The sequence below is a fragment of the Microtus oregoni genome, unplaced genomic scaffold (assembly GCF_018167655.1).
Source record: "Microtus oregoni isolate MIOR12 unplaced genomic scaffold, Mior012 000074F_ref0000038, whole genome shotgun sequence".
Classification (NCBI taxonomy): domain Eukaryota; kingdom Metazoa; phylum Chordata; class Mammalia; order Rodentia; family Cricetidae; genus Microtus; species Microtus oregoni.
In genome coordinates, this window is record NW_024544004.1 from 4485935 (window position 1) to 4504564 (window position 18630).

An 18630-nucleotide genomic window follows, 5' to 3' on the forward strand; every position below is an offset into this window, starting at 1 on the left:
CTTTAAGCAGGAGATATGAATGGTAAGCATTAGTGTAAGACTAGAACTGTTTGCTGAAATTGTGCATGAAGTCACTGGTAGCATGTTAGTGTTTGGCAATGGTTCTGGGGTGCAGGAAACTAGATTACACAATAATGATCCTGGTAGTTCAATAATGTTGCTTTAGAAAATGATCTGACTAGACAGGCATACCCTTTTGCTCTTACTGGTTATACAGTTTATGAATGCTCATCTTTTCTCTATCCTTCCTGGTAAAATCATTTTTGGAGACATAAATCCAATCATGTTACCTAATATAGTAAAAAACAAAGTGGCGACAACATTTCCTTAATAATGTAGATAACTAAAGAGCCATCAAACAAAACAAAGCAAGAAACAGCTTATATGTTTCTCAACAGTACAACTAGGAAAACAGGGTGTAGAATGTATGAAATAAATAATTATATTCCTCAGAAATGAGAGACACTTTCCAACAAGGTATTACCTTATTCAGTAGATGATTGACTCAATTAACTCCATGCACCCATGCTTGCTTGTTCTTGGATTCCATAATACAGCCAGCTTCAGTTTCCTAGGCTCTGCTCATGACCAGATCGGACCGAGATCACCAGACCTAGGTACCCAGGAATCTATAGTCACTTATAATCACGTTTGTTATAAAACTGAAACTAAAAGGAGAAGAGTAGTTTTTCTTAGACAAAATTCCCCTGACATGGCCCTGGGATGCCTCTTCATGTAGTCAATGAGACCCTGGGACATGTATGCCCTCTTTTCTCTCATTACCCTGGCTTTACAAATTTCTTTTCTTTTTTTTATGTAGCATGACATGGTGGAATTTATTTAAAGTCATTTAATGCAGGATTGTTGACAACAAATGTTCTCACTTGGTATACTAAATGAAAGGAATTTCTATTGTTCAGTGGGCCACGGTAGATGCAGAAAATACCCGCCCTGGGGATAAAGATGTAGAATCTACGAGACTGGAGATCAAGTCTATTTGGAATGAGTGAAAGCCATGGGTGACTATGGTAATCTCATCACCATAACCCCTGGAAGGCTGGGCTAAGTCACTCAACTCCAGAATGACCAATGTTGCCATGGTTTCTTGTACGTCACAATATGACTAGGGTTTAAGAAGCTGGGTATTTGGAAGTTACAAGTGGTAGGCTCACTGTGGGAGCAGAATTCTTGGTATTGAAGGGTAGCCACAGGTATGCACACATTCACCCTCAGGCCATGCCTTCTTTTGAGGCTTTGAGAGCCCAGAGTCCTGAGGAATATGGATGGAGAGAATGATTCTGCCCTACTGTGATATCTGGAAAGATATGGAATCCTGAATGTTACTTAGGAGATTTTTTTGGGGAAAAAAACTTTGGAAATAGCAATGAAACATTCCAGAAGAGGGAAGCAGGCTCCTTGTAGACTAACTAGTCCCTCACTAGTGAAGAAGGACCAACACACTAGTGGTAGATAAAATACTGGAAACTTGATTATTTGATTCCATCTGTAAATCTGAGTGCTAGGTTGGGGGAAGCTTGTCCTTACCCAGAAATTAAAGGCATTCACAGAGAAAATTCAATGCTTGGGTACCCTATTACAAAATGAATAGGTAGACTGACCATATTGAGGTTATCTTGCAGCCCATGCCCATATCCTCATGGCCTACCAGTCTTCCTCAGATGCCAACCAGCTGTGTGTTGGTGGAGACAAAATGTTTTCCATTAGCTACACTAATGATCTGATCCATGGAGTCTCCATGGCTTATGTGTTCTGAGTGTATATTCAGACTCAAAGGGATTTACCACCCATGGTGGATGACAGTCAGCAGATAGAAATTGGCCCCTAGGGCAAATAGTTGTGAGGCATCCTCTGCATGGGCCCTCGGGATTTTTAGAAGGCTAAATCCCAACTGTCCGCAGAAACGATAGCTTAATTATGTGCCCTTAGGTTAACTTTCTATCCTTCCCATGTCCTTCTCACACCCCAATTTCAATTTCTCGGGGTCATTTTCATCTGTTCATGCTATGTCACAAGCCTTCTCTCAGGTTCTCTCCTTCTTGCAGAGTCAGTAATGGGGAATGAAGCAGAGCCCTTGAAATTCCTGACCTGCTGGACAGACATTGTCATGGTGAGATCTAATTTAAGGTTTCTCAACTGGCATTTCAGACAGGCTCTTTCTTCCTTGTAGAGGGTTGACTGGTCCAATATTTAGCAGAATCTCTGGCCTCTACTCCCCAGAAGTTAATGGTCTATATACATTTACACATAATTCCAAGAGTAGACCCTTTGGAAACTACCCAAGATCTCCCAGAGTACATGAAAATAAAGCTATTAACGCAAATATGCATGGAGGTTTTCTTAGTAACACATAACAATGTATCTTGATTACACAAATATTCTGTTTATTCTACTTATTCAAATAAACGTGTAAATCTAAAGTTTGAATCCTAGATATTATTTCACTCAGCCTGTATCACTGGTGTCAAACTCCTCCAACAAGGCCGGTTGGGGAAACTCTCTTTCTTCAAAAGAAAATTCTTGGTTTCCTCTAATTCCCTGCAAGCAAAGGCCTGTCTCAGCCTAAAGCCATTCTTCACTTTATTCTCTAATGCCACCTAAGACTGTATTATTAGCCTTCCCAGTGAGGATGCTAAGATTTGTATTATTAGCCTTCCCAGTGAGGATGCTGGCTCATTCTACAGTGGCTAGGAAGAATTTAGTGTAGTTATCTAATGACAAAGAAGCTATTGAGAATTCACTTCAGGATTTGAAAATTTGAGATTCAAGTATCATGGCATAGACAGGGTATGACAGAAGGAATAACCCGTAGTAATCTGACACCCCAGCTTATTTCTATTTGAGAAGATTTAAACCTCTTTCTTTTGCTTCCTCTTTCTTTTTTGTCTTTCTGTTCCTTCCTTCCTTTCTTTTTTTCCTTCATCAATTCATTCATTTAGGTTTCTGGCTCAGTAGCTGGGGGTGGGCATGGAAGACACTGTACTACATGGGAAAAGCAAATTTTACTGAGGACTATGGAAGACATTTTTGTTGTTTACCAACTATTTGTGATTTCCCTCCCATAATGTAATAATGTTACTGGATAGTGTCTTTCAGCTAACAGCTACATTTCACCAATACGAGGCATTTAGAAGGGGTCCCTGGCCAATGGAATGAATATACCTTGAAATGACTTGCGCTAAATCTGGGTCTAATCCTTAGGACGTTCTAGAAAGATCCCCTACTCTGTTACTTCTCTCATCTGACAGCTGAATTTCAGCAGCTATGATGGACTTGGAAGCTTGTTGCAAAAGCCAAAAGACTGTCTTAGCTTTGAAATTTGAATTTCGAACAAAGTATTAAACTTTCTCACCGTCAATCTCTAAGTACAATCGCCATTCAGGGTTTCTTAAACTTAAAGATTGTTAATTTCTTAAAGTTAGTTCATTGATACTCTCTTGTATGTTTGAATATCATGCTAAGATGTCATTTTGAGACACTGAAGGAACACACAGTGCTATGTGACTAAGGTATATCCACAAGACTGTGTTCCCTGCTGCTCTTTATGGCATAGACATGTACAAATTAATAAAACTTTCTTGAAACCCAAATAAATTTGATAAAAATGTTTTATTTCTAAGCATAACTTAAAAGGGAAGCAAATTTTTATGAAATAAAATGGATTATATCTGCTTTATTGTTGTCCTATCAAGAGGTGAGTTCTATGCCCAGAGTGAGGGGTGTGTTCCATATCCCGTCCCTAGCAATGCTCCTGGAGGTCTCTGAGCTGCCAGAGAAGAAACCTGTTTACCTATATACTGCCACACTGAGAGAAGCCTAGCCTACATGGAAAGCTGAAGCTGCCAAATACGAATGGAAGGATTTTAAAAGCTCATTTTGCCCTCATTTCTTGAAGCTTTTATTTTATTTTATTATTTTGTGTGTGTGTGTGTGTTAAGGATGTACCCAGAGCCTTCTGGGTGCATTGGCCTTGTTTTACTAATCTACACCCTCAATTCTCTTTCTCCCCTTGTTAATATCACGTGGGTCACAGAGGAGCTTCTGTGCTGAGCCTTTCCTAAACTCTCTACCCACAAGACTTTGAGGGAAAGAAAAGCTTTGTCTTCAACTGCTACATCTTGGTAGAATTTGTCAGGCAATTGATGACTAAAATACCCATAATAATGGCTACAATTTATTTGAGACAAAACTAAGCTAAGGATTTAATCAGCAAAAGGAAGAAGAGCTTAAGCTGTTATAGGGTTTTCAAAACCTTTCAAGATTTTGAAAAGCACAGAATTTGATCTTACAAAAGTAAGAGTTTGAATAGTCATGAATCCAATTCCAGATGGTGCCCTGGGAGAGAACAGAAGCAAAAGAAAACACGACCCAAAAGACCCTGGAAACAGAAGCCACACACCTAGAATCTTAACAGAAAATAAAATGCAGGAATGTGCTTTATGTGATTTGACTTGTTGCTTAGGGAAATTTTCAAGCACAGCCATGTAAGACAAGACATGCTTGTTGATGCATTAGGGGTGCTTCCCTGATATGCGCTTATTTCATTTCTTTTGGTAGCAATGGTAACCTCTAGTTTGTTGCTCTTGGTATTTTACATTAGCAAGACCTTGACATTCTTGAAACTTTTTGAATTAAGAGTCCTGACATTTCAGAAATTGTTTTCTAGAAACTATAAAACTCATCCTGTAATTATTGCATTTTAACTTTGAATTTCTAATAAATGTGTTGATAAACTATTTGTATCTAAGAAATATAAAACTTAGAATTATTCAAGCAACCATACAGTTTTATTAGGTGTTTAAAAGGCCATAATAACAATCACAGAATAGAATATTATGCTGCCATTTAAGACATTTTCTATGTCCTTGGATGAAAAATTATCCAGGATATATTATGTAGTTAAAGAAGATAGAGTAATGTATATAGTATATTATCTATATTTTGTTAAAAATGGAAATTTATGAGAAAATATGTATAGATACACATTAACATATACAGATACATATTTGAGAATGTAAAAGCTTTTACAGGTTTTTGAGTGCAGGGAACTGGACAGACATTTCACTTTATGTGTATATGAGTATGATATTAATATATGTTTATGTAGAGAGTGGGATATTTTATACCATCATACTTACAATCAACAAATCATGGCCTACTTATAAATCATCAATGATATGAATGAATCTTATTTTGACAGTGTGTGAATCTTTTTTAGTAACCCCAGATCCATAATTTATATTAGGGCCAAATCTAGATGTATATTCTATGGTTTTAGATAGGTATATGAGCCGTCCATCTTTGGAGCATCATGCAGAACATTTTTTAAAATTCTAAAAATCTGATGTTCCTCTCACTATTCCTTCCTCACCTTCCCACCACCCCCATCTTTTCACTACTTTCATAGTTTTGTCTTCTGTGAAGGTTTCACAGTCGGAATTGTATAGCATATGCTCTTTTCACATTGACTTCACTTAACAATGCACATTTAAAATCCCTCCCTATCAGTTTTTAGCCTGGTAGCTCATTTCTTTTGGTTCTGAGCAATACTCCATTGTCTGGATGTATGACAGTTGATTTATTTATTTGTTTGGGTTTTTTTTTTTGCTTGTTTTTGGTTTTTTGAGACAGAGTTTCTCTTTAGCTTTGGAGCCTGACCCAAAATTCGCTCTGTAGACCAGGCTGCCCTCGAACTCATAGAGATCCTTTTATCTCTCTCTGCCTTCCGAGTGCTGGGATTAAAGGTGTGTGCCACCACTGCCTGGTATATGACAGTTTATTTGTCCATCTGACTACTGAAGGTTATCTTGGTTGTCTACAGGGTTTGGCAATTGTTGATAAAGCTCCTATGAATACCTGTTTGCAGTTGCTTTTGTAACCATGTCTCCAATTCCTTTGGGTAAATACCAGGGACTACAATTGCTTACTTGTACAGTAAGTTTCTATTTTTATAAAAGAAACCAAAAATAAAAACCACAAACTATCTTCCGAAGTAGCTCTATAATTTTATAGGCCAATCAATAAATGAGTGAAAATTTCTGTTGCTTCACATCCTTGTCAGTACTCTGGGTTGTCAGTGTTCTAGACTTTGATTGCTTTACTGAGTGTGTAGTGGTCTCTCGCTGTTGCTTCAATTTCTATATCCCTGATGATATATGGTACACTTTTTTTGTGTACCTACTTACTGGTCTGTATTTTATTTTAATTCTCAAGTCTCTTATTATTACAAAATTTTTGCATATTTGGATAATAGTACTTTATTATGTACATCTTTTGAAAATATTTTCTTCAAATTTGAGTTTAGCTTCTTGTTCTTTTCAACTTCTTACATTGTTTTCTATAGGACAGAAGGTTGTAATTTTAATAAAAATCATCCTAACATTCTTTACATGGACTGTGACTTTTCTTTGTTTGCTTGTTTATTTTGTTGTTGTTGTTTTTACAGCCCAATTAAAGTTTCACCTCCTTCCCCTCTTCTAAGTTCTTCCCTTCCCTCCTCCCCTCCCCACCATCCACTACTTCTCTACTGTTTCTCTTCAGAGACAGGCTGGCCTCCAATGGACATCAGTCAACTATGGTGAATCTAGTTGCTGTGAGCCTAGGGGCCTCCTTCTATCAAACGTTGGATGAGGCCATCTTGTAGGATGAATGGTTCTCAAAAGCTGGCAACAGAATCAGAGACAACCCCTACTCTCACTGTTAAGAGTCTCACAGGAAGAAAAAGACCTGCGATAGAACCAAACATGAGTGGTAAAAATGTCAATGAAATAATTCCTAAAGATATACTGCTGTATTCATAGATTGATGTCTAGTCCAGCTGTCATCAGAGAGGCTTCATCCAGCAACTGATGGAAACAGATACAGAGATCACAGCCAAACATTAGGAAGAGCGTAGGGAATCTTTCAGAATAGGGGTGGAGATGAAAGATTGTAGGAGCCAGAGGGGTCAAGGACATCATAAGAAAACATATAGAATCAACGAACCTGGGTTCATTGGGGCTCACAAAGCCTGAACCAACAACCAGAAAGCCTGCATAGGACTGACCTAGGCCGTCTGCATATATGTTACTGTTGTGTGGTTTTGCTTTTACATTTAAAATGTTACTGCCATTTCTAAGATCATCTATTATAGTTTTCTTCTATAATAACTTTATAGATTTGTGTTTTATTTAAACCTATACTCATTTCTCAATGCTATTTTGGAAAAAATATAGAATATTTCTGTCTAGATTATTCTTTTGTCTTCATGTCAAACATCCTTGCTCTGCTGCATTGCTTTAGCTGGTTGCCTTTGTGTTGGTATGTTTCTGGGCTCTCTTCTGTTCCTCTGATCTATTTGTATACTCCTTTACCAAACCCTCATTTTCTTTTCCAATTTTGTTGTAATCCTCCAATACGGTATTGACTGTCTTATATCTTTTGTATCTGAATTCAAACTTCAAAACCAGCTTTTAGCTTCTTTTCATAAAGTATAATGTTGGCTGTATACATTGCTCCAGATAATCCTACCAAATTGAAAGAGTTCTGCTCTATTCCTCATTTCCTGAGACTTTTGTTTGTCATGAATATACACTGGATTATATTGCATATGTACTTTGTATATATTGATGTAACCATGTATTTTCCTGTTTATATTGATGCGATGAATTATGCTGATTTTTGAATAGCGAGCCAGTTTTATGTACCTGTGATAAATTACATTTAGCCTTGTCAATTATCTTTAAAAATGTAAATAGGTATGTATGTGCCTGTGTGTGTGTATACAACTGAAAGGTAGTGGTAGTTTGAGCTAAGATGTTAAAGTTTTAAATCCTTTAGCTTTTCAGCATCACTTTCTGCTGGCATACAAAAGAGTTCTAAAATAGCCAGCAATAAAGTATAACAAAGGTTTACTTGTTAGGGTATAAACTCGCAGAAAGAATAGCTATCCGCAGTCCTTTGTGTGCGTTGTGAATTGGAATTGAATCCAACAGCCAAGAGGTGCCTGAACGCTTTAACTCTGCATTTATAATACATGAAACCACGCCCATGAGACAATCCTTTGGGTTCCTGCTTCATGAAAGAGTCTACCAGACATTCTCCAGGATACAGAAGAAAGTGACTAGCAAACTGTCAATATAGGCAGAACTGTCTTTGAAATTTCCTGCTTCATGGAAATGTCTGCTGGATGCTATGGGCCTCTAGGTTGAAGATGGATGCCCCAACAATACAGAAGAACTTTGGGTGAATGTCCAGGCAGTGAGATGTCTCTGTCATTTCTAGAGTTTTGGAAGTTGCTTACAATGTACTTCCTGTTAACTTAGGTAATATCATATCCTTCTGGAGTCCTTGATGTAGTTGAAGAATAGATAGTAATAATAAAGTTTTCCTTAGTTATGATAAAAGATAAAATAGATATAAATATTATAACTGTGATTCTTGCTTGATAACTGTTTTATGTAATTTTACAATGTTAAAGTTAAAACCTTCCTTTTTATTTAAACAAAAAAGGAGAGGTGATGTGCAATTTCCCTCTGTATGCTGTGAATACCATTGGTTAATGAAGAAACTATCTTGGGACTGTGCAGGGAATAGATGTAGGAGAGGAACACTAAATAGAATGCTGGGAGAAAGGAGAAGGAGTCAGGGAGAAGCCATGTAACCCCACCAGAGACACATACTGGAACTTTACCCGGTAAACCACTGCCACATGGCAATATACATATTAATGAAGATGGGTTAAATTAAGATGTAAGAGTTAGCCAATAAGAAGCTAGAGTTAATGGACCAAGCAGTGATTTAAATAAAACAAAAAAATAAAAAAAAACCAAAGTGGGTTGGTATCTTAAAGGCTATTGGTTGAAAGAATTCCCACAGAAATTTTCTCTTATTTTTAAAATTTTTGTTGGTGTTCTTGGTTGTTTATTTCTTGCCCTGAGAATAGCCTATTATCATATTTTTACTTTTCTCTAGGATTATATCAGTCATTTAGTTCTGTCGACACTTACTTTTCCTTTCTTCCATGGCTCATATGAGTGAAAATAATGCATGACAACTAGGGAATAACACAAAAACATTTTTGACTTCCGTCTATGTTCTCCTTGCTGTATCTCATCTATGGCATGGAAGAACATTGACATTTCTTAATTAAACATTACACAAATGAATTTGAAACTCTCTGTGACTCACTCTCATTCCAGTTTATTGCCCCCCCATGTTCAATTTTTAGAGGCTCTAGCTTATCCAAAATATTATTTCTTTACTACCCCACTTATTGTTGCACAAGAAATCAACAATAAACCATAGTTTTCTTTCAAGACTCTAATGCCTTCTTAGTCATAGTCTGGTGTTTTATTAGATACAGAAAAATGTTCCTGTAAGTTCTTACCCTTGGGAGCTCCTAATTGAGTTTCTAAATTGGATTACATATTGGACTCTCTCATATTGACTCACTGTGATAGTGCACAGGCAAGAGAAATATTTCAAGGTAGCGATGGTTAAGACAAGAGTGGACCTTGAGAAGTGGTATAGTTTCATACAGAAGCAAAAGAAAAGGGAGATATTAATAAAGAGTGGTGCACTATAATCAAAGACTCAGAGGCAGAAATGAGCCTGCACTGAATTAAGATTGCTGCATAACACATCTATGTTTTAAGTCTTCATATTTCATACTTGGGAATCCGAAGTCTTCAAGGGAGGGGAAGTAGAAATAGACAATAGCATGGCCTAGATACCGAGTAGGCTCTGTTAAATGGAACTTTATTGTCGGTGTCCTGTGTGTTGGCTATAACTTGTACCACAGTAGCCCTTAGTCACAAAATCCTCTAGTGACAAATTGAAACTACTTTACAGTGCTCATTCCCTGCAGGACTCTAGAGCCCTCGTGTATTACACTGTCTGAAAATCTTTTCAGCTTCCAGGACTCAGAGATTGTCTTCAGGTCCTAGATCCCTGATCTCTTATTATCCCCAGACTTGAGATTGGGTTGCCTCTTAGGGGTAACCTGCCACCCAAGGATTGAGCATTTTCTTCTCCAAAGCCATTTTATGGAAAAAATATGTACTTTGGAAGACAAGATGTAAAACTTTACTGTGGGGCCACTTTAAGATTATAAGAAAAAGCAAAACAAAGCAACAAAACTGATACTATACTCACAAAAACCTCAAGAGTATTTATAGAATTTAGAGTTGAGTTGAAGTCATGGCAAATATTACTATGGTCATTAAGTCATGTATATAAAACATAACCATATCAATTCACATTTCTGTAAGATTAACAGGGTGGGATTTTTCAACTTTGGCTTCTAATTTTAACAACTGGAGAAGTAGGGAAACACCTTAAAGCCTGGGGCTCACCATCCTAATTCAGTCACTAGGTCTCGGGAAGGCACCTGTAGGCTTTGTACAAGTGAACAAAACAAAATAATAGCAAGAAATTCCTTTTGAGGTAGGTCTCACAGAGACTCAACCTCTCTTTGTAGCTGAGGATGACATTGAAAGTTCAGATCCTCCAGCCTCTGCCTCCAAAGTGCTGGAACTATAATCTGGTTTATGCGGTGCTGGGGCACAAACCCAGGGTGTCATGCCTTATAGGCATGAACTCTACTAATTAAGCAATATCCCCAGATTTTGAGTAGAACTTTTTAAAACAGGGAAACTTTACTTTTATTGTAAATTATAACCCTGCTATGCTTAAGGTTTGATAATTCCAAATAATAGTTATAATTGTAACAGGTGGCTATTATTACTGAATGAATACAAATAACAATCTGTTAAACATTTGGCATGCATTTCCCATTTTATTTTACAACTCATAATGGAGATACAAGGATGATGTGGGAGTGATTTCTTTCTAATCTGTTGCTTTCATTGGTTAATTAATAAAGAAACTGCCTAGGCCCATTTGATAGGCCAACCCTTAGGTGGGTGGAGTAAACAGAACAGAATGCTGGGAGAAAGAAGCTGAGTAGAGGAGTCGCCATGATTCTCCTACCAGACACAGATGCAGCTTAAGATCTTCCCTGGTAAGACACCTCGTGGTGTTACAGGGATATTAGAAATGGGTTAGATCAATATGTAAGAGCTAGCCAATAAGAGGCTGGAACTAATGGCCCAGGCAGTGTTTAAAAGAATACAGTTTCTGTGTAATTATTTTGGGTAAAGCTAGCCGGGTGGCGGGACGCAGCCCAGCCCGCCAATCTTATTACAACACAAGGATTCTTCCACATTCAGATAAAGAAACTGACTCCCAGTGAGGGTATTTCTTACATTGTCAAAATAAGGATGTTGAGTTCAAACAGCAAGTGCCCAGTCACAAGCTCTGGGTGTAGGATATGCAGAATTTGTGCCAAAATAAGAACAAAATAGCAGTAGGAGTTTTTAATAGTTAACTTTATTTTTAACTCATATCACAAAAATCTATGTAAAGATTATAAAATAACTACAGAGGAGATAAAGATGAGGTGGGCTATTTCATAGTGGCAGAGGCATGTGTACCATGGAAAAGCGCTAAGTCAGATTGGAAAGGGATGGTAGGGCCAGCTTTACTTAGCCTTCAGGTTCATAGCCAATAGTTTTAGTGATTTTTGATGGAGCCATTAATTTATGCTTGAGGATCTATCCTTTGGCGGCAAGCTCCTGCCATGCCAAATTTTGTAACTTAAAAGAACACGTAAAAGGCTTAACATGGAATGGGAAACAGACTGCCTGTGCTAAGGGGCATTTCTACCCAAGATGCTAGAGTTGCCAATTAGTTTCCCAGGCTCTGATGTGCTGAAAATTTACACTCTCTCCTCTTGGCTTCACTCCCTAGCCCGTCTCCCTGTGCCTGCATTTTTAAAACAGTGCCAGTCAGAAGGGAAATTTCAGGGAAAAGAACTCTACTGCTTGGTGATCTCATGGTCATTAAAACGTAGTTATTGACCAAATCCTTTAATGCACAGAACTCTTTGGTTGGCTTAGGAGCACACTTTTGAGAGGATTAAGCACAAAGCAAGTTTAACTAAGGGCAAATCACTCTGTCTCAAGCAACACAAATGGGATGCCATTTTATATCCTGGAAAAGCTTTCTTGGGAGGAAATCCTTGTCACACGATGTCATAGAGGTTTCTCATCACCATTCAACATTCGAAATGCCACAGTGCATATACTTGGACATTTTGTTCCTGTTTAGCAAATTTCTTAAGAAACGAAGTGGGGATGGGGAGACTACAAACTAAGCTGTCAAGTGTATATGTTACATTCAATGTAAATATGCATATGCCGAGGGATGCTTTCAAATGCTTGGAAGGAGGGTATGCTTCTGTTATTTTATAACTGAATAGCCTTGAACCAGAGTTTGCATCGTTCAGTCTTAGCACAATTTTGTTGCCATCTTAAAGATTCATTCATCTATTAATTTGTTCATTGATTTTTTTTTCATCAAATAGTCATTAAAATCCAATTTAGTGCTAATGCCTTGGTAATATTTCAGGGTAGCTGGGCCAACAATTTTCTTCAATCTTGCATTGTGTTTTCTGCCTAAATTATCTTTCAGGGATGAGTAGCTATGCATTTTCTACACTATCGTTTCGAATATGCATCTGTTTATTATACTTCTATCATAGAACAGACAGCATTTAAAACTTGAATAGTAATTTGGGTAGTACACCAGCCTAAGTTAAAAATGGCTCTTTTGTTCACCGTTTGATAATCAGAGTGATGCCTAGTCTCCTTTTAATGCTCTTAGTAAGGTTAATTTTGGCTCCTTTCTGCTCTGCTTGCTGTGGAACTGTACTCCCTGAGCTCATCTCAGCTTTACTGCTCTGTGACTTGGCTTTGATTTAAAATCCCCATTGCTTCTTCATTTACAACTGGACTGCAGCTTCTCTCACAGTCTCTGTCTCCATCAGCTTCCAGGCAAGGCATTCTATTGGGGTGGGGAGGGATGACATAGCATATCCTCTCTTTTCTGGCAATTACCCATTTTCTCTACCCTCTAAGTAGTGGTTCTCAACCTTCCTAATGCTCTGACCCTTTAATACAGGTTGTCATGTTATAGTGACCTCACTCTCTCCAACCATAAAATAATCTCCTTGCTGCTTCATAATTGTAATTTTGTTACTGTTGTGAACTGTAATGTAGATATCTGATATGCAGATAGGCGACCCCTGAGAAATGGTCATTTGGCTTCGGAGGGATTGCAACCACAGGTTGAGAAACACTGTTCTACCTCCTCTCTCTTCTTGCTCATTTCCCCCACTTAGGCAATAAAAATAAAACACTCGGAGTTTAGATGAAAAGAAAAACTTATCCATTTCCCTTTTTTACTTATTTCCCCCTCACTAAAAAAATTAATGTTTTCATTCCTTTAAACCTTCCCACCTCAACCTGCTCTCCTTTTTACGTTCTTGTTAGGGAAAAATAGAAGTGCTGCCTACAACTTTGCTAGCAGATAATACATTTTTTCTTAGTCCTAGCAAGAAGTTACTAACCCCCAAATTTACAATTTCAATAAGAATCATTCACAAAAAGTTTTGATAGACTACTTACAATTTATACAGAACTCAAACCTTATTAAGATTTAAACAATATTTGTGTGTATGTGTCTGTGTAGGTGTGTGCAGACAAGAATGTGGAGGTCAGAGATCAAACTTTAATGCTGTTCTTTAGGAGCTTTATAAGACAGGGTCTTTAAGACATGGAGCTAGCTAGTAAGGCTAGTTTGGTCCCAGGGATCTGTTTGTCTATTTATTCAGATTTGAGGACAGTATTGCATATTCTAAAAATAACAACTCTTAAAGTAGACTTCTTTTAATGGACAAATTTTAAATAATTATGTATTTTAGAATATAACAACTGACTTTGAAAATATCATATTCAGACTTTTGTGCCTTTTGATAATGTCATGAGAAAGCTAAAAGTGTTTTTATTTGTTTTGTATTCAATAAAATATATGATAAAGTACTTCATTTATTTGGCACAGAGTAGTTACTGGGGGAAGCAGTAAAACCACTGATCTATTTTACAAAAATATTTTAAAGAAATTTATACTTTTTTCAGTTGATAGTTTTGTCCATGAAAAGGCACATTCTCCTTGCACAATAAAACTATAGTTTCTTTTTTTTTAAAAAAAAACATTGTTTTCTTAATTGAAAATATATTTTTTTCTCATAAAGTATTTTCTGGTTCTGGTTTCCTGTCCCTTAAGATCTTTCCTACCTCCTCTTCCACCCAAATCCTTACCGTTTTGCCTTCTTTCTTGTTAAAAAGCAAACAGGCATCTAAAAAATAATAATAAAATACCATAAGATTTTTTTAAAAAAAGAATAGGAAGCAAATGAACAAGCAAAAGAAAAGAGCCAAACAAAAGCAGAAGACACAAATAGATGCAGAGAAATACATTTGCACTCACAGAAATCTCTTAAAAACACAAAATCTGAAACCATAATACATATGTGAAAAGCCTGTACTGTTTTGAAAAAATGCCCTGACCAAGAATTATGAGACAGAGAACCTCCAAAAATGTCACTGAGTTCAATTTGTGTTGGTCATTTAGTACGGGCATGGGGCTACCCCTTAAGAGTGCTTTGTGTACCCAGTGAGACTGTGTTGGAGAAAACTAATTTTTCCTTTGTGAGCAGCAATTAAAGAGAACTCATAGGTTAGGGATTGGGGCTTGTGCCTACTTCTTTTCTCAGCACCGGGACCCCATCTGGCTTAGACCTGTGCATGCCACTGGTCTCTGTGAGCTCATATATATGGCAGTCCTGCTCTTTTGAAGAGGGTCTTGCTTCTTGGTGTCATTCATTCCCACTGGTTCTTAGACTTTTTCTGCCTCCTCTTCTGCAGGGTTCCCTGAGCCCTGAGGAAAGGGATTTGATGGAGACATTCTATATTGGACAGAATCTTCCAAGGCTTCTGACTCTTTGCTCATTGTCCAGTTGTGACTTTCTATATTAATTCCCATGTGCTGCAGGAAAAACTTCACTGATGATGGCTAAACACTGATACTGATCTGTGAGTATAGCAGAATGTCATTATGAGTCGTTTAATTGCTTCATTTCCCTAACAGAACAGTAGTATTTGGTTTTCATCTAGGTCCCTGACCTAACTAGTCTTGGGTTCTTGGTGACTCACGCAGCTTTGGGTATGGGTTCCATCTCAATGAGTGGTCCTTAAATCTAATAAGATATTGGTTGGTTACTCTCACAAGCTTTGTGCTCCTATTGCAGGTAGGTCACCATTGTAGAATGATGGGTCTGGGAACTGGGTTGGTATTTGCCTTTTTCTTTTGGTAGCGTGCAGAGTACCTTCCAGTATCATGAACACTAAAGAAAAATTTGCTATTTATTGACATATTTGTGAATGTAGGCTGTTAAAATCTTTTGTAAGCAGTCTACAATTCATATAACTACAGAGGTTAAGTAGAGACTAAGAAACTAATTGGGAGGGCTGGATCTCTCTAGGAAGGGGAAATATAATAGATAGTTATAGATAGGTGAGAGGGTGGAGTACAATAGTTTTAAATCACATCACAACATATATTAAGCTTTATCATTTCTAAAATATGACATAATATTTTTTTATTGTGTATACAATATTCTGTCCATGTGTATGCCTACAGGCCAGAAGAGGGCACCAGAACCCATTACAGATGGTTGTGAGCCACCATGTGGTTGCTGGGAATTGAACTCAGGACTTTTGGAAGAACAGGCAATGCTCTTAACCTCTGAGCCATCTCTCCAGCCCCCTAAAATATGACATTTTAGTATGGAATTTTATGGCTCTGAGTTTTTCCAACATTTATTTTGATACTGTATAAAATTCTATCTCTGCAACTCACTCAAGACTAGTCTTAAGAAGTAAAATGTAAATAAACTAATTTTTCATCTCTCCCCTCAGGACTAAACACATCCTATTCATACTAGGAAATAGGCAATCTTCTAAATGCCCAGACCCCCCCCATCCTATAAAGCTTTATCTTTATCCTCCTTTGAGTTCACTTCCCACACCATCCTTACTCCTCATGCCTTTCTACTGGATTGTTTGGCCAAATCTCCTTTTCCTAAAAATACTCCCTTTCCCTTCTTGATCTGACATAGTTCGCCAACTTTGTTACAGTTGACAACTGGGGTTGGATCACTCTGTGGTGAGACATCCCAGGCACTCGGAAATGTTTAGTAGTGCCCTTGCTTCTACCCTCCAGAACTCACCAGCGTCCTCATGCCACCTGTGTCAATCAAAAATGTCTCCGGACATCCCCAGAGATCTCCTGTAGAAGAAAGTAATGCCCCAGCTGAGATGCACTGAACAGTTCTCCCAGCACTTTGCTCTCTGCCCGCTGCTGGCATTAGCCTTACTTTTCCATCCTCACCTCCGAAAGTCAAAGCTCCTTTGAAAATCACGTCTCTATCCCATTAGCCTTTCATTCCTCTAGAAACTCTTTGTCACATCCACAAACCTCTTGACCACTTCCATAGCTTGGGAAATTTAGGTCATGTTTCTTACATCCTTGCTTATTTTTTCTCATTTGTTATTATTATTCTAGTAATTGCTTCTATGTAATTTTCACACCCAACAGGGTTTCTACTTAAGTACATGGCCAGTGAGTTATTATCTTTGTCACCCAGAGGAAACGCCAAATCACTAAGCATTATACATCTGAGGAAAAGTGACAACTACTGACATCACTGCAAATCCAAGGCCTTAAATTTCAAACAACTTGAACATCCTATTTTACATCCTCAAGTCAGTTTGCTCTCCCACTCTTTGACATCATGCTCTTCTTTTTCTTCTCCCACAACTTCAGTACCTCTTTTTGTCTCACACTCCCTAATGGCCTTCTTTTTTATTCATTCAGCAAACTAGAAATACTCAGAAGAGGACTACTACTTCCTCACTAATTCAGTGAATTTACCTGTAAACATCTTGAACCATCCTCCATTTCCCTTTTCTTCCTCTCATAGCTATTCAGTCAGCAGAACTCTCTAGAGTCAACCAGTCTGCAAGTGAATCTGCGAGCAGAGTTCTTTGCAATAACCCCAGGACATTTCGCCTTTCCTTATTAACTTTTCTTGAACTCCTGATCTGGTTTTCTCTCTACCAGTAGCGTATAGATATGCTATTGTACCTCACACCTGAACAACCACAGCATGATGACATTGTGTAATCTCTCAGCTCTCATCCTCTTTTCTTCCCATCTTCTTTGCCTTCTTTACTGCATTTACTCTGTAAGTAGTCTCATACATCCCCATGATTTTTAAGTATCTTCATGGAAATTATTCCAATGTATTATTTTTCAGGGGAAAGTAGGAGCGCAGTTCCCCCAAATCACCAGAAATCATGCTGTTGAGTTTCACACATTTGGGGAACTTGTTAGGAGTGCAAAGGTCCTTGTGTCACAGATTTTCAGAGGGAACCTGCAATGTTAAGCATACAAAATTGTCCTCTCAAAGCAATGGACATAAAACTCTTTCTTCCATTCAGAAAGCAGGGAAGTAACAGCCTGGTGATCCACAGTATCTGTTGGGCCACATCATATCAAGTTCCTAGAACCAGGATCCGAGGTGGCTAGTAATGTAAACGAGCCTTATATTGCCTATAGAGCCAGGGGCTCCCCCATGCTCCCACAACCAGGAACGAAAATATGACTCTTTGATTATCTGTATAGCCAGATATTTCCCCAAGCTCCCACAACCAGAATCAGAGGTGGCTAGTAGCACAAAAGACCTCTAAGCGATTTGTATGACTGAGGCCAGGTCATAGCCTTACTGTGACCCTTAAGTTAGTACAGGGAGCCTATATTCAGAACCCATCTTCCCAGAAGAAATGAGATATCCCCTGGGTTGAGTTTCGATGTAATTATGCTTCCTGTTTGCACCAGTGATTGTATTACACTGGGAAACATTTTTTACCCAAATTACGCTGGGTTTAAATTTGTTGGAAATAAACCTCCTGGCATCAGACTCCCCAAAGTCTTGTTCCAGGTTAACGAAACCAATCTAAACCAAGTTTTATTCTCATATCTTCGTGGTTTGTTTCTTTGCCTGACCCCTGCTGAAATTCCCTCAGGAAATCACAGGGGTCAGCACACTCAGAGTACAGTGGAAAAGCCTGTCTCTGGGAAAACCACCTTCGTGATCATGACATCTCCCCTCCTTGTTGATCAATATTATAATTCCAAGATAGAACTGTATCTTTTATTGGAACTTCACATTCCTATATCCATCTGCCATTGCCTTGAAGTTTTGCCTGCACCTTTGATTTGACATACACTAATTGAAACTTTCCTCCCAAAGTCTGTGCTTTCCAAGTGTCTACCCTTCTTGTATCTTTAAGAATGCACTCAAGGAGCCTGGCAGTAGTGGTGCATGTCTCTAATCCCAGCACTTGGGAGACAGAGGCAAGGGGATCTCTGTGAGTTCAAGGCCAGCCTGGTCTACAGAGTGACCATGTTGGATCATCATGGCAACCTGAAAAATAAAAGTGGGCACTTACTAATTTATTGCTAAGGGTTTTATTATTCAAGTGATTGCTATATGGCCATGAGCTTAGCAGAATTTCTATTTAACACATCTTGGACCCTTCCCAGAACTTAACCAGTGTTTTGATTACACAAATCAAATAGTGACCAATCCCTAGAGACCTTACAATG

General features: G+C 38.1%; 1 pseudogene; it reads right to left on the bottom strand.

Moving 5' to 3' along the window:
* Positions 1-18031: 18031 nt before the first annotated feature.
* Positions 18032-18131, bottom strand: LOC121441372 (annotated as a pseudogene).
* Between the last annotated feature and the right edge of the window lie 499 nt (positions 18132-18630).